Genomic DNA, 17,060 nt, shown 5'->3' with positions numbered 1-17,060 from the left:
GCACAGGGATACACTGGGATAGGGCAGGGCCTCAGGGTCCTATGTCACCAAATCAACAATTTATTGAAGCTCACTATGAAGCCAGAACTTACCAAGGGGCCATGATGTTGGGATGCTGGCGGTGAATGTTGTAAAAATAAAGAAGCGTCAAAGGCCTGTGTGGTTCCTAGTTCAGAAGACGGGAGAACGGCATTCCCCAAGCCTGGAAGAAGGGTGTTGGTTGGTACCATCTTATTTTGGTATTGTATCCCCCATGTTCAGCACTGTCACATCTTAGAAGATGCTTAATTCATATTTTTGGATGGTTCAATAAATAAATGAGTAAAACTGAAGTCAGAATGTACCCTCAGAGAAAGTAAAGGAATAAATCAGGGGTCAAAAACCTTGTTCCTTCAGGATCCCTATCAGTCGGGGTTCAGTTGCATACAACGATAACCACTATAAGGGCACCTGGGTGGCTCAGTCGTTAAGCGTCTGTCTTTGGCTCCGGTCATGGTCCCAGGGTCCTAGGATCGAGCCCCGTGTCAGGCTCCCTGCTTGGCGGGAAGCCTGCTTCTCCCTCTCCCGCTCCCCCTGCTTGTGTTCCCTCTCTCGCTGTGTCTGTCAAATAAATAAATAAAATCTTTTTTAAAAAAACCAATAACCACTCTAGCTAGTTTAAGCAAAAGTGGCTTTAATTCCAGGGACCAAGTGCTTACAGAGTCATTTGGAAGGGATGGATGAATAAATAACCTCTAGGCTAAGAAGAGATTCCAAAAAAACTTCACAGAACTGGTTCACCAGGAAAAAGGAATGGTTACTTCTGCCCTAACCAGGAAGTGACTGCTGGCTCCAGGTCTACACTACAGGTGGTTGGAGGTCAGGAAGCTGCCCCTAGAATCGCCCACTCCGGGGCTGCCCTGTGCCTGATGGAAACACTGCAGCAAAACTGGTGCAACTCTCCCCCTTAACTGAGGTCTGAATTCAAATCCCAAGCAGATGCACCTGGTTAAGTGACTCTGAAGCCCTTCTGGAGCCACACCTGCAGGGAGTTTGGAAAACCCTGATCTTAGCCTCCCAGCCTCTGCTGTGGAGGAAGTATCCCAGGAGATTGACACAGACGCCAAGTGAGCCAAACTCCGTCTCCACCACAGGCGCCAGTGGTAACCTCGGTATGGCAGGTGTAAGAAATTGGGGGTGCCTGGGGGCTGAGGGTTCACATTCTAAATGTTTCCAGAACATCGTGCTGGCCAGGTAAGACAAGTCTCAGCCATGTCTGCTTCTCTCTGTGAGCCGAGCGTCCTGGCATGAACGAAGAATGGCAGAGCCTGGGTAGGGAGGTGGCGAGAGGAGAAGCCTGGAAGGGAAGCGGAAAGAACAAAGCGGGGAGAAAGCAGGAAGGTAGGCGTGGCCGGTCATCCTTAGAGAAGATGAAGCTGGTCAGCAGCCCCTGGGTTTGACCAGAGGAGGCCCCAGCAAGATTGGAGGCGGGAGGGGGCGGGGGTAAGGAGGGAAGAACACCGTGGTGGCAGGGAGACAGGTGCACGCACAGGCTCACAGAATTGGGGGAAATTACACCTGAATGTCCAGGGAGAGGAGCAGCCGAAAGTGGTCTATTCAGACGGTGACTACCGAGGTTAAAATGAAGTATGTGTGTTATCTGTGTGCAGAAGGGTCTACAGCAGCCCCGCTGAGGTCGCCTCAAGGGCATGGAGGAGAGAAATGGAATGAGGAAGGTAGTTGAAGAAACCTTTAGCTCCACTGCTAATGTTTACTATTTTTAAAAACGCAGGTAAAGGGGCGCCTGGGTTGGCGCAGTCGGTTAAGCGTCTGACTCTTGATCTCAGCCCAGGTCATGATCTCAGGGTCCTGAGATTGAGCCCCACGTCGGGCGCTGCGCTGAGTAGGGAGTCTGCTTCTCTCCCTCTCCCTCTGCTCCATCCCACCCCTGTTCTCTCTCTCCCTCTCCCTCCGTCCCTCTCTCTCTAAAAATAAATATTTTTTTATTTTTTAAATTTTTTATTATGTTAATCACCACACATTACATCATTAGTTTGTGATGTAGTGTTCCATGATTCATTGTTTGTGCATAACACCCAGTGCTCCACGCAGAACGTGCCCTCTTTAATACCCATCACCAGGCTGACCCATCCCCCCGCCCCCCTCCCCTCTAGAACCCTCAGTGTGTTTCTCAGCGTCCATCGTCTCTCATGGTTCGTCTCCCCCTCCGACTTACTCCCCTTCATTCTTCCCCTCCTGCTATCTTCTTCTTTCTCTTTTAAAAATAAATATTTTTTTAAAAAAGGTAAGAAAATGGGATAATATGTTAACAACTATTAAGTGGTAACAATATGGGTGTTGGTTATATTCTTTTTGTGCTTACTTTTCTGTGGAATTTAATGTCTCACAAAATAGATTCGTGTTTTTAAGAAACGGAGGTGAGTGATTCGGAAGTGGTTCTGCACATTTAATGCAACTCAAACATTTGTTGCTCGCTGATACACTTGGATCCAATGATTGCAATCCAGAGGCGCTCCGCATATCCTGCCTCTCCTGAGGTTTAGGCAAATGGGTGGGGCTCCAGGCAGCTCATCTCTGCATGTGGAGATGCAATTTTAAATCATCACAGCTGCTTCTCCTGGCCTTGAGTCTCTCCCCAGCGTGGAGCTGGGGCACGGGGGCGGGCTCAACATCCTGGGGGCAGGTGGACAGGCGCCGCCCCAGGCTGCTGCCCCCTCCAGAGCCAGAGGGAGGGACAGACACCTCAGGATCCATGGTCCCCTCCCTGAGCTTCCTTTCCCCTCACCTTGAGGAGTCAGAAGGGAGTGCGAAAAGGATCTGAGGAGAACGGGCACACCAAGGCAGCGAAGTGGAGAGTCCTCGGAGCAGACGGTGCCCCGGCTCACCACTTCATGTTGGGTGCTTGGCTCAGCTTATAAACTCCATGTCAATGAATTCTGCTGCTATGAGCGGAGACTGGGAGAGAGCCCTGCTGGCTGAGTGTCCATGAGTACCAAGCTCCGAGGCAGGCACGTAATTACACTGGGAGACCCACTCTCCCATCTCCCAACAAACCTGCGGTGACTTAGGGCTCTTTAGTTACAAGCAAGAGAAACTAACCCCAGAGAATTTAAGCAAAAAGGAACCTACTGGAAGGAGATTGGTTAGCTCATGGAAGTGACAAGAAGAGGACCTGGAACCTGGGCACACCCAGGGGTCTTAGGAGAAGCAGGACTCACTCTGCAGTCTTGTCAGGGCTCGGCTGCCAGAGGTCATTCTGAGGGTGTCCCCAGCTGAAGGTGCTTTGATTGGCCCACCTTGGTCACACGATCCCTCCGGCCAGGGGAGGGCAGGACACCTGGATCTATGTCCCTCTGATACTGCACATGGTGGAGATGGTAACTGCCCAAAAGAAAATCAAGGAGCTGTTACCAAAGGACGGAAAGGAGACATTGAACAGCAGATAAACAACCAGTGTCCCTAGGACATGCACCCATTTTACGGATGAGAAAACTGAGGCTCAGAGGAGTTAAATCATTTTCCCAAAGCCACACACTTAAGGCAGAACTGGGATTCCAGCTCTATTCTTTGTGTTCCAAGGTCCATGTGCTTCCCACACACTACTCCCAGGTCTCCAAAGAACACACACTGGCCAAGGGAACAGACATCGCCCCAGACGCAAGGCCCTGCCTGAGTTTTCCCTCTGGACACTGGTCGTCTGAAAGCTATGGCTTCTCAAAATGTCCGTGCATTCTCACCCCAGATGGAAATTAAGGCCATGACCAAGCTCAGGACTTATTGCCGTGGTGTGGGATGCGGCCAGCATAATTGTCTTATTATAGCAGACTCAGAGACATAATTCCTCAAACCGTCTGTCTAGAGTACGTGCCTGGGAAGGACAAATTAAGATGCCCTTGGTGAGACTAATCAAATAATAATTGGCAGACACTCTGAGATTGCTGGTTCACGGAGAAGTAGCCTCGGAAGCTGTTAAGGACTCGAAGCCCAAGACAGCCCAGCCGGGCCTGTGCACCTGCTGTTGCGGCCCCCCCTCTCTACATGAGAAGGCAATGTCATCACAGTGGGGAGGGAATTGGGTTCCAAATGGGAAGCTTTCAGAATGAATGAAAAGAGTTCATTTCTCTCTTGAGGAACCCGGTTGATCATACTTGGGATAACACATTTTAGATACAATCTCCCAGGAAGCTTGTCACCATGATAATGACCAACATTTGGGCTCTACTTTTCTCCTGGAGAGGCTAGGGACAGACAGGGAGGGGACTCAACGTGTAGAAACATCTTACCTCCTAGAGCTGCTTTCTGAACACGGAGCGGGCAGCTTGCTGCCGGCCTGATTGTATTCCAGACAGAGAGGTGGCCTCAGGAGGGCACTGAGGGGGGATCCCCTGCTGCCTGGCTCTGAGTTAAGGGTGCTCACGTGTGTGCGTGTGGGCATGCACGCATGTGTGTGTATCCTACCATGCACAGAACAGCCCTGAACAAGAAAGATTCACTCAACCCAACATACAAGGGGGAGGGGGTTCTCAGCCTCAGCACCACTGACATTTGGGGCCAGTTAATTCTTGGTTTGGGGGCCGTCCCATGCATGGGAGGACTTTCAACAGCACACCTCAGGCCTCTGCCCTCTGGACACGGGGAGCACCCTCAGCCTCCTCTTCTCCGCGCCTCTGTCCTTTCCAAGCCTGACTGCCCCCTCCCCCACCCACCTCAGCAGCAGCTCTGACAGCTGAGGTCCGGAACTGCCGGGTGGCAGGCCAACTGGGGCTGTTTTGGTTTGGTTTGCTAGTGTTTTAAAGGCTCTAATCAGCTACCTACCAGCAGACAAGTCAAATTTCCATCTCATCCTGATAATTCGAAAAGTCCAGAAAACAGTTGATTGCCCTGGCTGGAGCAGGGTGGGGGCCTACAGACCCCCCAGCTGCCCTTTCGCCCATGGCAACCCCCCTCCCCAGCTCACCTCCACCCCCACCAAGGGCACCAGCCCAGCCTCAGGCACTTGTGTTTGTGATGCTCCTGAAGGGGTGGGGGGACGGACTCTGTCAACACCCCTCCCAAGCAGAGGTGAGCCTGACAAGTGGGGGTGCCCCAGGGTTCCCAGCTCTCCTTTCTCATAAGATGACCTCTCATTTTGGGGTCCCTGACTATTTACAAGGCTCTCTCCCAGCTTTACAGTCATCATCATCTTCATGACCGTTCCGGAAGGTGGGAGGCAGAGGTACAATCTCCCCCAGAGTACAGGAGGGGAAACTGAGGACCTCAAAGAAGTCATGTCACTCCACCCAAGTGACCTAACATGTAAGCAGAGGAGCTGCTTGGAGCCCAGGGTCCTGCTCCAGAGTTTGCTCCTTGTTATGCACTGGACGTCTGTCCCCGCCCCCCAGAAGTCACCTTATGTTAAAGCCTTAGCCCTCGGTGTGGCTCTTTGGAGACCGGGTCTCTAAAGAAGTTAACTAAGGTTGAATGAGGCCATGGATGGTGCTGCTTTGATAGGATTGGCGTCCTTAATAAGAAGAAGCCAAGGCCATGAGAGGACAAAGCAGAAGACAGCCCTCTGCAAGCCAGGAAGAGAGGCTTCCAAGGAACCATCCTGGCTGGCACCTTGATCTTGGACTTCGGGCCTCCAGAACTGTGGGAAAACAAATGTTTAAGCCACCCAGCCCACGATATGCTGTTATGGCAGCCCGAGCAGCCTAAGACAATAGTCTACACACCATTTTATAAGCTGCTTTTTTAATGTAATAGGGTAGACATCTTTTAGGGTCCTTCCCTGTAAGAGCTACCTCCTCATTTTTAATGCCTCTATTCAGCGTATACTAACTATTTCTGAAATGGAGGCTTCCTGTGTGTCAAAGCAATGCCTCCTGTCTCGGGGCAGGGACTCCCTGAGAGCCATATCCTGAGCCTGCTGAGGTGAGACCAGGAATGGCTCCAGCCCGGAGGACAGGTGGAAACCCCCGGCCCACGCTGCAGAGCCCACAGCCCTGCCGGCACCTGCCACACTGGCCCATCCCCTCCCCCCTCCCCCAGCCCCAGGACCAGAACCCCTCTCCAGGGCCTTCTTCCTGCGGGCGGGAGCTTCCTTCGCCGGTGGCTCAGGAGCAAGTGGTGGCGCTGCGAGCCCCCGTCTCCCCTCCTTCAACACTGGATCATTCTGGAGGCTCTGCGGCAGGAACTTGCCAGGCAGAGGTTGGTGCGTTCTCCGCGTGATTTGGGATAATGGCGCTGAGTCACACAGAAGGTCTGTTTTTCAGCTCAATTTTTCGAATTAGGGTTGGGAAAGTGTGCCCCCCACCATCACCCGGGCCGGCTGCTTGAAGCGCCAGCTCCCCCGCCACCACCACCGCCAGCCACCACAGCTGCCCTTTCCCAGCACAGGCCTCTCAGAAATAGAAAAATCCTACTTCCGATGAGAGGGCATGAGAGGCCCAGCTGCCGTCACCAGGACTGTGGACAGAGATCGGCAGGATGCTGAGGCAGGACAACTGAACCCCCACCCCCACCACCAGCCACGTGCTTTTAAAGCCTGGGTGCCTGCCCCTGGCTTGGGCTGGGGATGAAGACCCTGAAGCCTCCAGAGTGGGGGCCCCAAGACAGCAGGGCATGCCAGCCTAGAAAACCTTTCTGCGGGCCCCCGACCCCTCCCCTCCCCAGGGCTGCCTCTAGGTGCCCCCTCCCTCCCCATTCCCAAAGACGGCACCATGACAAAGAACCACTCACTGAACAGCTACTACGTGCCAGGCAGCATCCTGAACCTTTTACACAGACCATCTTAAGTAATGCTGCATCTGTCTCTGTGTGATAAGTCCTAACACTGTCCCCCTACAAATCAGGAGAGGAGATACAGACAGCTTGAGGACATTGCCTTGTTAAGGAGTGGTGGCGGCGGCCGCGGTGCTGGGCTTTGAACCCTGCACCTGCTCTCAAGCATGATGCAGTAAGAGCCTGGACGGGTGGGTAAGGTGCAGAAGGCCCCAAGTTAGGGGCATGGGCATCTCACTGGGGTGGGAATGAGCAGCCCCTCCATCGGATGCTGCTCCAATGTCACCCACATCAGATGCTTTCACCGCTTAGCGGCCGCGGGAGGGGGGAGTCCCCATCCTCGTCAGCTCTCAGAGGGCACAGGGCATGCGGCAGCCTTGCCTGGTGTGGCTCTTTACACACCCGTTTGAGGCCTTGTGCCCAGATGGACCACAGGCCAGAGAAGTTCCAGCCTCCTTTAGCTGTTCTGACACCATGCCTGGCCCTGCCCCCTCCCCAGCGGGAGGCCGGGGTCCCAATCTTCAGGAAACTTCTAACCCTGTGGGTCAGAACTCGGCCATTGGGGTACAGGTCCAGCGCCACGCCCCAGCAGCGGCTCCATCCCCAAAACCCCAACAGAAGGTTCCCGGTCATTTCCATTCCAGTTTTAGCCTTTGACACCTGCTCTGTCCAGCCTGCCCCTCACTCTGCTGTCCACCGGAGACCAGGGGAGGGGAAGGCAAGGCAAGATGTGAAGGATAGCTGGAAACACTAGTCCAGCCCCAACCCTCCACCCCAAACAAGGTTCAGACATGCCTCCCTCCAGTCCAGACTGACCTCTGGGGCTCAGTTGCCTCATCTCTGCAATGGGCATGAAAGTTACTGACCAGCCAGAGGCAGAGGCCTGGAGCCCATGAATTCTTAAAGGTGTGGCCTGCTCCCCAATGCCGGTTTGGGTGGTTCAGAGCTGCAGGAGGGTCTTCTCCTTTAGGGAACAAGGCAGCAAAGGAAGGGCAGGCACAGGCATCTCTGTCCTCTGGCCTCTAAATGCCTCAGTGGGTCCTAAGAAATGGCCTTTGACCCTTCCTTGGTACTGCCATGGAGGAGACAGGGCAGGGGGACCCTCAGAGGGAGACAGTCATGCTGCGAGGGGAGTGGGAGAGTGAGGGTGCTGGGTCCAAACTCCTCCCAGCTCCCACCCCCAGTCTGTACTTCTTCTGGGCAGTCTGTCTGTGGCCCAGTGACCCTGCCGCCAGGAGCTGCTTAGCCATGGGCTGGACTCTGCTGGTGAGTCGGCAATGTAGGGTCTGCAGCATCTCTCTGGTCTAATGGCCTGGCTGTGCTACTTTAGGCAAGTCGCTTAACTTCTCTGAGCCTCATGTTTCTCAGCTGTCAACTAGAGCATTTGAATAAAAAGATCTGGTTTTCAAACACATTTAGCAGCAGATTCCCCAAATGTAAAAGAAGTGAAGGCAGAGCCTGATAACTTTGGGGGTGGGAGTTGCTCTGGGACAGTCAGGGGCTCACCCAAAGACCTACCTGTGTGGTTTCTCTCCCCAGGGCTGGCCAAAAGACTTCTTTGTGGACACCTTAAGCAGCCCATTCACCGAGAATCATCTTGCCAAATATCAAGTCATGCAGATGAATTGAAAATACCTTACATGGAAAATTAGCATAAATGTTAAAATTCTCTAATGAAGTGCTGGTGATTGGCTTTCTGCTGATGAAATCTCCTAAGCTAAAATGAACTTCCCTTTAATAAGCTACCCAATATCGCCACACTTACTGAATCAAACAGGAAAACTGATGATGCAGACGCATTGGTCATTTTGGCAAACTGAAGGGTGGCTTTTCTTTGAATGCAGATTCTGGGGCCCGACTCCACACTCACTGAGTCAGGACCTGAATTTGAAACGGGATCTCCAGGATATTCCAGCCTCTCTTTAAGGGTGAGATGTGCTCATTTACAGCAATGGTTTCCAGCCATGGCTACACATTAGAATCGTGGAGTCACTCTCTCGCAAAGATACTGCACCCCCATGTTCATCCCAGCAGCCACGGACATGAGAACAAGCTAAGTATCCACCAGTGGATCCACAGATAAAGAAAATGTGGTAGATATAGGTATCTATTAAAAAAGGAGGGAATCCTGCTGTTTGCTAGGACATGGATGGACCTTGCGGGCATTATGCTATGTAAAATAAGTCGGACAGAGACATACAAATGCTGTATGATACTTAGATGTGGGATCGAGAAAAGCCGAGCTCATAGAAACTGAGAGTGTAGATTGGGGGGTGCCAGGAGCTGGGAGGTGGGGGCACGAAGGAGATGGTGGTTGAAGGCTCCGAGCTTCCAGCCAGAAGATGAGTAGGTTCTGGGGATCTAGCACACGGCATGGTGACGGTGCTTAACAATACTGGAGTGTGCACTTGTGAGTTGCTATGAGAGTAGATCTTAAATGTTCTCACCACTCCAACAAAAACTAGTAACTGGGGTGATGGATGCGTTAACTAACCTTGTAGTGGTCGTCACTTTACAGTTTATACGTGCATCCGATCACCGCACTACACACCTTAACTGACACAGTGTTATACGTCAGTTGTGTCTCAGCAAAGCTGGGACAGGAAAAGAATCATCTGAGGCGGTTTTCAAAACAATCAGCACCGAGGCGCCGGCCCCAGAGTCTGAATTCATGGCCTGGGGTTAGGCCCGGCTCCTGGTTTCTGAGCTCTGCAGACAGTGCTGATGAGCAACCAAGGCCCCCCAGTGACTGCACCAGAGCCTCCCCAGGCTGTCTGGGGCCCACATTTCTCCGTGTCGTCCTCCCTCTGTTCCCCTGAGGGCCTGGGAGCTCCACACTATGGCAGGGGTTCTCATCAGGGCCCCTGATTGCTGTCATTTGAGGCTGACAGTCGGTCACACTGAGCCATCAGCCAGGAAGATGCATCCCTTTGCAAACAACTGAGTGGTAGCCTCTCTGTTCACACTGCTTTCCATGGTGCTACTTACTGGGCAGATAACAGCCTGAAAAGCAAGCCCCGCTGCAGACAGCAGGTTCGCAGTACCCAGCCCGGAGCTGGGCCAGCAGCAGGGGGACAGAAGCGGGGCTAGCCCTCACTGACCACCCACCTCTCACGTCCACGGGCAGCTCTGGAGAGGAGGCGCTGTATGAACATGGATTGGGGGGCAGCCAGGGCAAGAGGGAGATGCTGGGTTGGGGAGGGTGTTTTGTGGGGCCGGTAGAGACAGCAGAAGCTGTGAACCCCAATGGAATGCAAAGCCAATATTCTGAAGGCCCCACGAGCTACACTTCTCAAACTCTAGGGCCCAAGAATCAACCTGGCATGCTTCTTAAAACACAGGTGGCTGGCCCTTCCCCAGAGTTTCTGTTGTTCTAGGGTGAGGCCCAAGAATTGACATTTCTAACACCTTTTGAGGTGATGCTGATTCTGCTGGTCCAGGGACCACACTTTGAGAGCCACTGCCTTTGAGAATATACTTTGAAGCAGCCCTTCAACCACAGACTACTTAGCACAGTGGTTAGTGGAGCAGACTCAGGAGTCAACCAAACCTGAGTCTGAAGCCCAGACTGCCACATCCTAGCTGTGTGACCTGAGGCAAGTTACTTAACCTCTCTGTGTCGATTTTTTTTCCCTTTGTGCCTGTCTGCCAAGTGGAGCCAAGGACAGTAGCTATGCCTTAGGGTCTTAGGGAAGAATAAGTAAGAAAATACCAGGTGCCTAGAGCACTGGGACTCCTCTTGACTCTCATTAACTGAGCTGTGGTCAGGACGAACCTGGGAAAGTGTGTCCGTACCTCCTGTGGGCCTGGCCCCTGCCGGGGTTCAAGTGTACTTTACCAAATTATCTCTTTTAATCTTCAAATACTTAAAAGCAGATGCTAGTGATACCCCCCCACCCCATTTCACAGATTAGGAAGCCTGCTCAGAGAGGGCAAGTAACATGGTCAAGGCTACACAGCTGGGAAGCGGCGGGGCCTAGATTTGAACCCTGGCGACCAAGTCCATAGCCCTCCTAACATTCTGTTCAAAGTCACTGCATTGACCTGACCTCAGCCTGTGCAGCCTTAGTGGCTACAAACAACTTGCATCCAGGAGGGTCCTGAAATACTAAGAATGGTAAGAGTCTCCTGCAGCACTGGGCCCACCAGCTACCTCAATTAATGCTTCCAGACCTGCTAGGTCCAGTGCAATAGCCACTAGCCAGCCGTGGCTATTGATCTTTAAATTTAAATGCACTAAAATTAAACAAAATTTAAAATTCAGTTCTTCAGTTGCACTAACCACATTTCAAGAGCTCAAGAGACACACCTGGCCGGGGGCTGCCATATAGGATGGCACAGCTCTAGAACATTCCCATCTTCCCATAAAGTTCTGTTGGACAGCACTGCTCTAGAGCTTTGCTCAAACTGTTCTCTGTACTACCCTGCATTTTTAAAAGTTTTTCCAAATAAGAAGAAGAAAAAGAGAGAGCTTCGGTCCATTATCAGGAACAAAGTGACGCTGACTCAATGAAGCAAACATAAACACAAAGGGCCCCTGAACACATGACGAGATGCTCAGATCAGTCCGTATCAGAGAAATACAAATTACACTAGATTGAGATAAACAGCCTGTCTGATCGGGAATAAGCCAGAAAGTTCGTAGCACACACTGCAGGTGGGGCTGTGGGTAGACAGGCTGTCTCAGATACATCAGCAGGAGTCTAAGCTGATTGTTACCACTTCTAAGCAGGGTAGGTTGGCAATTTAAATGCACATGCCCTTTTATTCAGCGATTCCACCTCTGGGCATTTTCATTAATCCTAGAGATAAACGTGTTCGTGGTGTAAACAGCAGAGATGCAGGACTTTCACTGCAGCCTATATATCAGACAAAGGAAGCACCCAAATGTTCACGGATAAGGGGCCAGCCAAGTACATCAGAGCAGTGGAATACGATGCAGCCGTGAAAAGGAGAGGGCGTGGTCTCTGACCATAGGGAAGGGGAAGGATAGAGTGTGAAGGGGGATGAGTTAGAATATACATGTGTATTTGCTTATGTTCACCTGTTTTCAATGTAAAAGAATACACAAAGCTAATTAATGTGGTTGGCAATCAGTGAAAAAAGGAAAGGTGAGGAGATTTGGGGCACAACATTTTTAGAGTGAGAGAGAAGGCAGAGTGAAGACAGCCCTTGCAGGTGCCCAGTGCTGGTCACGCCGAGCCTCAGCAGCCGAGCCCAAACCACTGCCCTCACAGCCACCAAAAGTTGGCACACTGGCTTCCCTTGCGCCCCCAAGCCCTCCCATTGTTTCTCCACCCAGGCTGTCTCCAGACGGCACTGTTCGAGAGATCTTTCAGCAAGATGGAAGCTACCCAGCCTCACGGGGCTACTGACTGCTTGAAAGGTGGCTGGTGCAACTGAGCAATGGAATGCTTCACTTAATCGTAATGAAATAGCCACACGCGCCTAGTGGCTACGGTACTGGACAGGACTGCTCTCAACGCATCTGGTTCTTGGGTCTGCCATCATCTCTGTTCGGAAAGGCAGCTAAGAATCGTGAAGCCAGATCTAAACCGTGCTCAATACGAGCTGGTGCACTGTGCAGTGAGTTGTAGAAGTGTGCAAGGCATTCAGACAGAATTCCTGAAAAGATGGTCAAGTTAAAGAAGGAGGAATGAGAGAGGGAGAGAGGGAGGAAGGAAGGGAGGAAGAGAGGGTGGGAAGGAGAGAGGGAGGGTGGGAGGGAAGAAGGGGCCTGAGTCCCCATGACAGCCGGCGCTGGGGAAGCTGGCCTCCCTGCACAGCCTTGCAGATGGGGCCCTCCTGTAGGTCCTTGTTCCTGCGCAAGTGGGGAGGCTGTCCTGGGGAGGGCTGAGCAAGAGCCATTCAAAGACAACGAGAGAGAGGCCAACTACTGCCTGGAAAGACAGAATCTCCACCAGGACAGATGAGAAGCCCAGCCACGCTCCTCTGCAGGAGTCAGACCTGCCTCTGCCGGGTTTCCTTTCTGAAGGCCTGGCTCAGAGGGCAGCCGGCCAGAGTGGAGGAGGAGGAGGGAGGTTAGCTCTGCCCTTGCCATCTCCCCATCTGAGCCTGGCAGGAGGTTTTGAAGACCATTCCTCTGCCATGTTCCATGAGCTGAAGTGGGGGCATTTGCCTCTGCGTAGTGGGTGCGTGATACTGACAAAGGGACGCCGTCAGCCTCCCTGGGGACCGGGGTCAGAGGGGTGGAATGGGACTGACACTGGCGTCCCAGACACATGCTCAGAAGCCTTAGGGCTCTCCCTGATTGCAAGGACAGTACCTGCACAAAATAGACACTCAACAAAGAATTGAAGGAACAACTAACGTAATGGGTGTGGGTTCTGGAGCCAGACCACATGGGTCCACACTGCGTTTGCTGGCTGTGCCGCCTCGCACCAACGCCTACCCTCTCTGAGCCTCCCATGGCTCCTGGGAGGCAGGAACAGATCACGTAGTGCTCAAGAAAGGGGGGCTGCTACAGTGAGGATGAGAAATCCACCTGAGCCCAGAAGACTGCTTTCCACCTGACGGGCCGTTGGCATCAGTCTGGTCTCACCGCTCATGCTGGGTCAGCACTGTGTCTGCAGACAGACTTCTGAGCGGCTGGTCTTGTGGCCCAGTGCCACCCAGCTCCGCTCGTCAGGGGTACCCCTTCCCAGTGCTCCTGGGGTCCTGCCTGGCATCTCTGCGTAGCGCAGGCTGCGCTCCCCAGCTCTTGCGCTTCTTGCCTGAGGGGGAGCCTCACAATAGGGGGCCCCAAGAGCAGGGAGGGTAGAGAGCAGCACAGGGAGACTCTCCACAAAGCACCCTGACTCCCAGCTAGAGCCCTCCCCCAGTGCCAGGCAGCCGAAAAACCTCTTGGCACGACGCGTCCTGGATCGGTGCTCCACAGACAAGTTCCGCGTGTCCTCGGATGTCCGAACCATGGCTGCCAGCTCATGGCCCCTGGGGATGGGCCCACTGGCCCGGGACTCCGGGCCCTAAGAGTCCACACCAGACCTGCCTTATTTCCCCCCCAGTGCCTGGCCTCATACCAAGAGGCCGGCAGCACCCCTTGAATGACATCCCTCCTCATGCCACCCCCTGGTCTCCCCACCCCAAACTCAGAGACTGTGAAATACAAGGACAAGACCAGAGATCCTACCAAGCTCACTCTCCTTCCCCTGGATAATGAATGGAAGCAGGCCTCGTTGCCAGAGTAACCATTCAAAATCCATTTATGTGAGGAAATCAAGAATCCTGTTTATGCTCATTAATCTATATTAATAAAGCCCTTGACTGCAGAGGGCTCTGGGGGACTCCATTCCAAAGCACCCCCCACCCCCATCCCATCCTATCCCCAGCCAACTGGGTTGTCACACCACCCTGAGTGGGCCAGCAGACAACAGGCTCCCTGGGGCTGAGCAGCCCCTGGAATGTGGTCTGTGCGCACCGAGCCGCAGCAGGGCTCACGGACGGGAGAGGGGGGAGCCCGGGCCAAGCCCCTGTCTGGGGAGGCTGAGAACGCTCAGGGAGAAAAGCATCGTCTAGTCCAGAAAACAGGACTCATCTACCCTACATGCTGGGCCCCCAGTGGAGTGTTCAGCTCCTCCTAGTTGTTGCCAAGGGCTCTGTTATGAGGGCCCTACAGCAGGGGGACTGGGACCACTGTGTGTCCCTGTCAGCCCCCCATCCCAGGTCCTGGCACCAGAGTGGGTGTTCAGCGCATGGTGACAAGTGAGTGAAAAGGTCAACTACATTGGGGATTCTAATTTTAGCCCTGGATGAGAAAAGTTGAAGGGTGATTAAGAATTAGCCTTCAATTAGACCACATGGAAATTCAAACCTTAGACGGGATCAAGCCTGAGTCCCCTTCCCACCTGTGGCGGGCCCCACGTGCATTCAAGCCACCTGGAGTGCCAGGCTGAAATGCAGGTATCTGGGCTCTGCTCCAGACCTAGAGACTCAGAATCATAGGGGGGTGGCAGTGAGGGGAGTCACAAGCCTCCTGGGAGCTAGCTGTGCACACCAAAGCTCAGGAACCCCCTCTTCTTGCCAGCGAGAAGACAGAGGGGCAGCCAGTTGGCCAAGGGCCCCTTGCAAGGTAATGTCGGGAGAAGGTCTGCCACCCAGCTCTGATCAATGCCACACTTGCTGAGATGGGGAGGCAGAGACATGGTGCCAGACCTCAATTTGTTGGGGGGACAGGCTGACATAAGGCGCTGGGCATTTGCAGCAAGATGGGTCTCAGCTGCACATGAGCGGACGGGGATCTGGCAGCCTTTTAGCCAGTGGAGTAGATGCAAGCCAGGCAGGGAGGCTCAGCCCAGTGGGGTCTTCAGGAAGAAGCACAGCTACTGGTCTGGGGTCCACTGCTACGTGGTGGCAGACAGCCAGCAGAAACAAGAGTGCAGGGAATCGTTCAGGGGAGTTCTGATTCGGGTCTGGCCATCTTGGCTCTGCCACCTACCAGCTGTGCGACCCTGGGTACCTACTCCCTGAGCCTCCGCTCCTCATCTGGAAACCAGGAATAGGGAGAGCTCCACCTTCCTGGGGTAGCTGGGGGTGGGGCTGAGATGGTGTAGGCTGCTCAGGTCCTTTTGGGCTCCCTTCCACCCATGCTCATCCCTCCCTGTTTCTACGCAGACAGAGGGGAGGAGGGCAAAACAGGAGCTCCCAGACTGAAGGTCCCAAGCCCTTCCATCGCCTGCTTCCCCGGCTCCCAGCCCCACCAGCCTCCAGGCTGCCTGCCCACAGTGCAGTTAAGTGCTAATTCACCTTCTGTTTCATTAAGCACATCCTTAACTGCCCATCAGGGCCAAGTAGACTCCAGTTGGACTCCCAGGGTGGCCATGAAGAGTTAATAGTGTTTCAGCTGCAGAGTGAGCCAGCCCAAGCAGTCTTTTAGGGGTAAATGATTGGTTCCTATCAAGTGTGGCTTGAAAAGCTGAGGTGGCTCAGAGCTCCATTCCCACTCCGGGGTCCTCAGTGTGGCCCAGGTCTGGGGGCACAGCCTCTGGGGACAGACCCAAGTTGGACCACATCTCTATCCCCTGGTAGCTGAGGGACTTCAGACGGGTTACTGAAATTTATCTGAAGCCCACTTACCCCTCTGGAAAATGGGATTGAAAATGCTAGTAGCCCCCTCCTGGGACTCCTCTAGGGCTTAAATGCCATCGTGTATACAAGGTGCTTAGCTCACAGCCTGACAAGAGACACACTCAATAATTGAAAGCTACTGTTTTTACCCAAGGACTTCCATTCCGGGACCGCAGCCTAGGTATGGATCTAATAAGATGTGTAGACACATCGATTACCATGGAGACCGCCTAATCTAATCCATGGGGGCTGCTCAGTGGCTGTTTATTGAGTTAAAGGAAAACAGGCATCTAATTTTAGCCCAAAGAAGAGAAAGTTAAAAAGCAACCTGAATAGTGGACTTTGGCTAGACAGTATGATCAAAACTGCTGTCATTCTCCGTCATGTGATAATGACTTTTAAAGGAAAGAAGCCATTCGCACTCACTGCGATCAGAGCTGCCCTGGTTTTCCTGGGACTACGACTAGCCCCACCTCCAGTGCCAGCCTCCTGATCAGGTCGGGGAAAGGCAGGCCACAACTACACTGCCCTAAGTACTTTCCTAAGTGGCCTGGTTCCAAAGAACCGAGCGGCTAACCAAGCACCCGGTACGCAACGTCAGGAAGAAAACCCCACAGCAGCTAACACAGCACGAGCTCGCCCACTTCTGTCTCTCCAGGTGGCAGGGGACCCATGACAAGGCCCCCACACAGCACTGCAACCTCTCCCCTCCAAGTAGGCACACCCTGGTGCCGCGGGCCAGGCGCAGGTGCATGGATGGAGCAGTGTTGGAGAGGCGATGGCCCTGTGGCTGGTGCGGGGAGACCTGGAGTGATCACCAGCTGGCTCCCCAGGACCCCGGTGTAGCAGAAGCCCCGTTGACTCAAACGCCCTGCTTGGGACCCAGGACTGAACCCCATGTGGAAAATGGGGTGGTAACAGCAGTGCCTGCCTCCCAGGGCTGAGCGAGGGGATGTGACACAGAGCTTGGAACGAGGACTTGCTCACTGGGGCTGTTCTCCTACACGACCTCATTTACAGACAGAAACTGAGGCCTGCGGTTTGCTGTCCTGCTCAGGGGGCTCCTTCCAGACGTCAGGTGGTGGCCCCCGCCCACCCCCAACTGTTAAAGCCCACTAGGTTCCCAGAAGGTGCCCGTGGCCCGTCCCCTCCCTCCAGGATGCCCTGGCTCCCGCTCTCCTGGAAGGTCCCCTGTGCTCTCAAAGCCCCTGAGCCCC

General features: G+C 53.6%; 1 long non-coding RNA gene across 1 annotated transcript; it reads right to left on the bottom strand.

The window, feature by feature from the left end:
* Positions 1-105: 105 nt before the first annotated feature.
* Positions 106-8,510, bottom strand: LOC114223102 (uncharacterized). The gene is made up of 3 exons (XR_003612068.2): positions 8,278-8,510; positions 3,219-3,381; positions 106-202 (listed from the first exon to the last, which is right to left on the bottom strand). It is a non-coding gene; the product is annotated as an uncharacterized LOC114223102 (long non-coding RNA).
* Between the last annotated feature and the right edge of the window lie 8,550 nt (positions 8,511-17,060).

Source organism: Eumetopias jubatus, unplaced genomic scaffold (genome assembly GCF_037043125.1).
Source record: "Eumetopias jubatus isolate StellerSeaLion01/CBP00866 unplaced genomic scaffold, mEumJub1_p1.0 scaffold_17, whole genome shotgun sequence".
Taxonomy (NCBI): Eukaryota; Metazoa; Chordata; class Mammalia; order Carnivora; family Otariidae; genus Eumetopias; species Eumetopias jubatus.
This window is presented reverse-complemented; position numbering and strand designations above follow the sequence as displayed.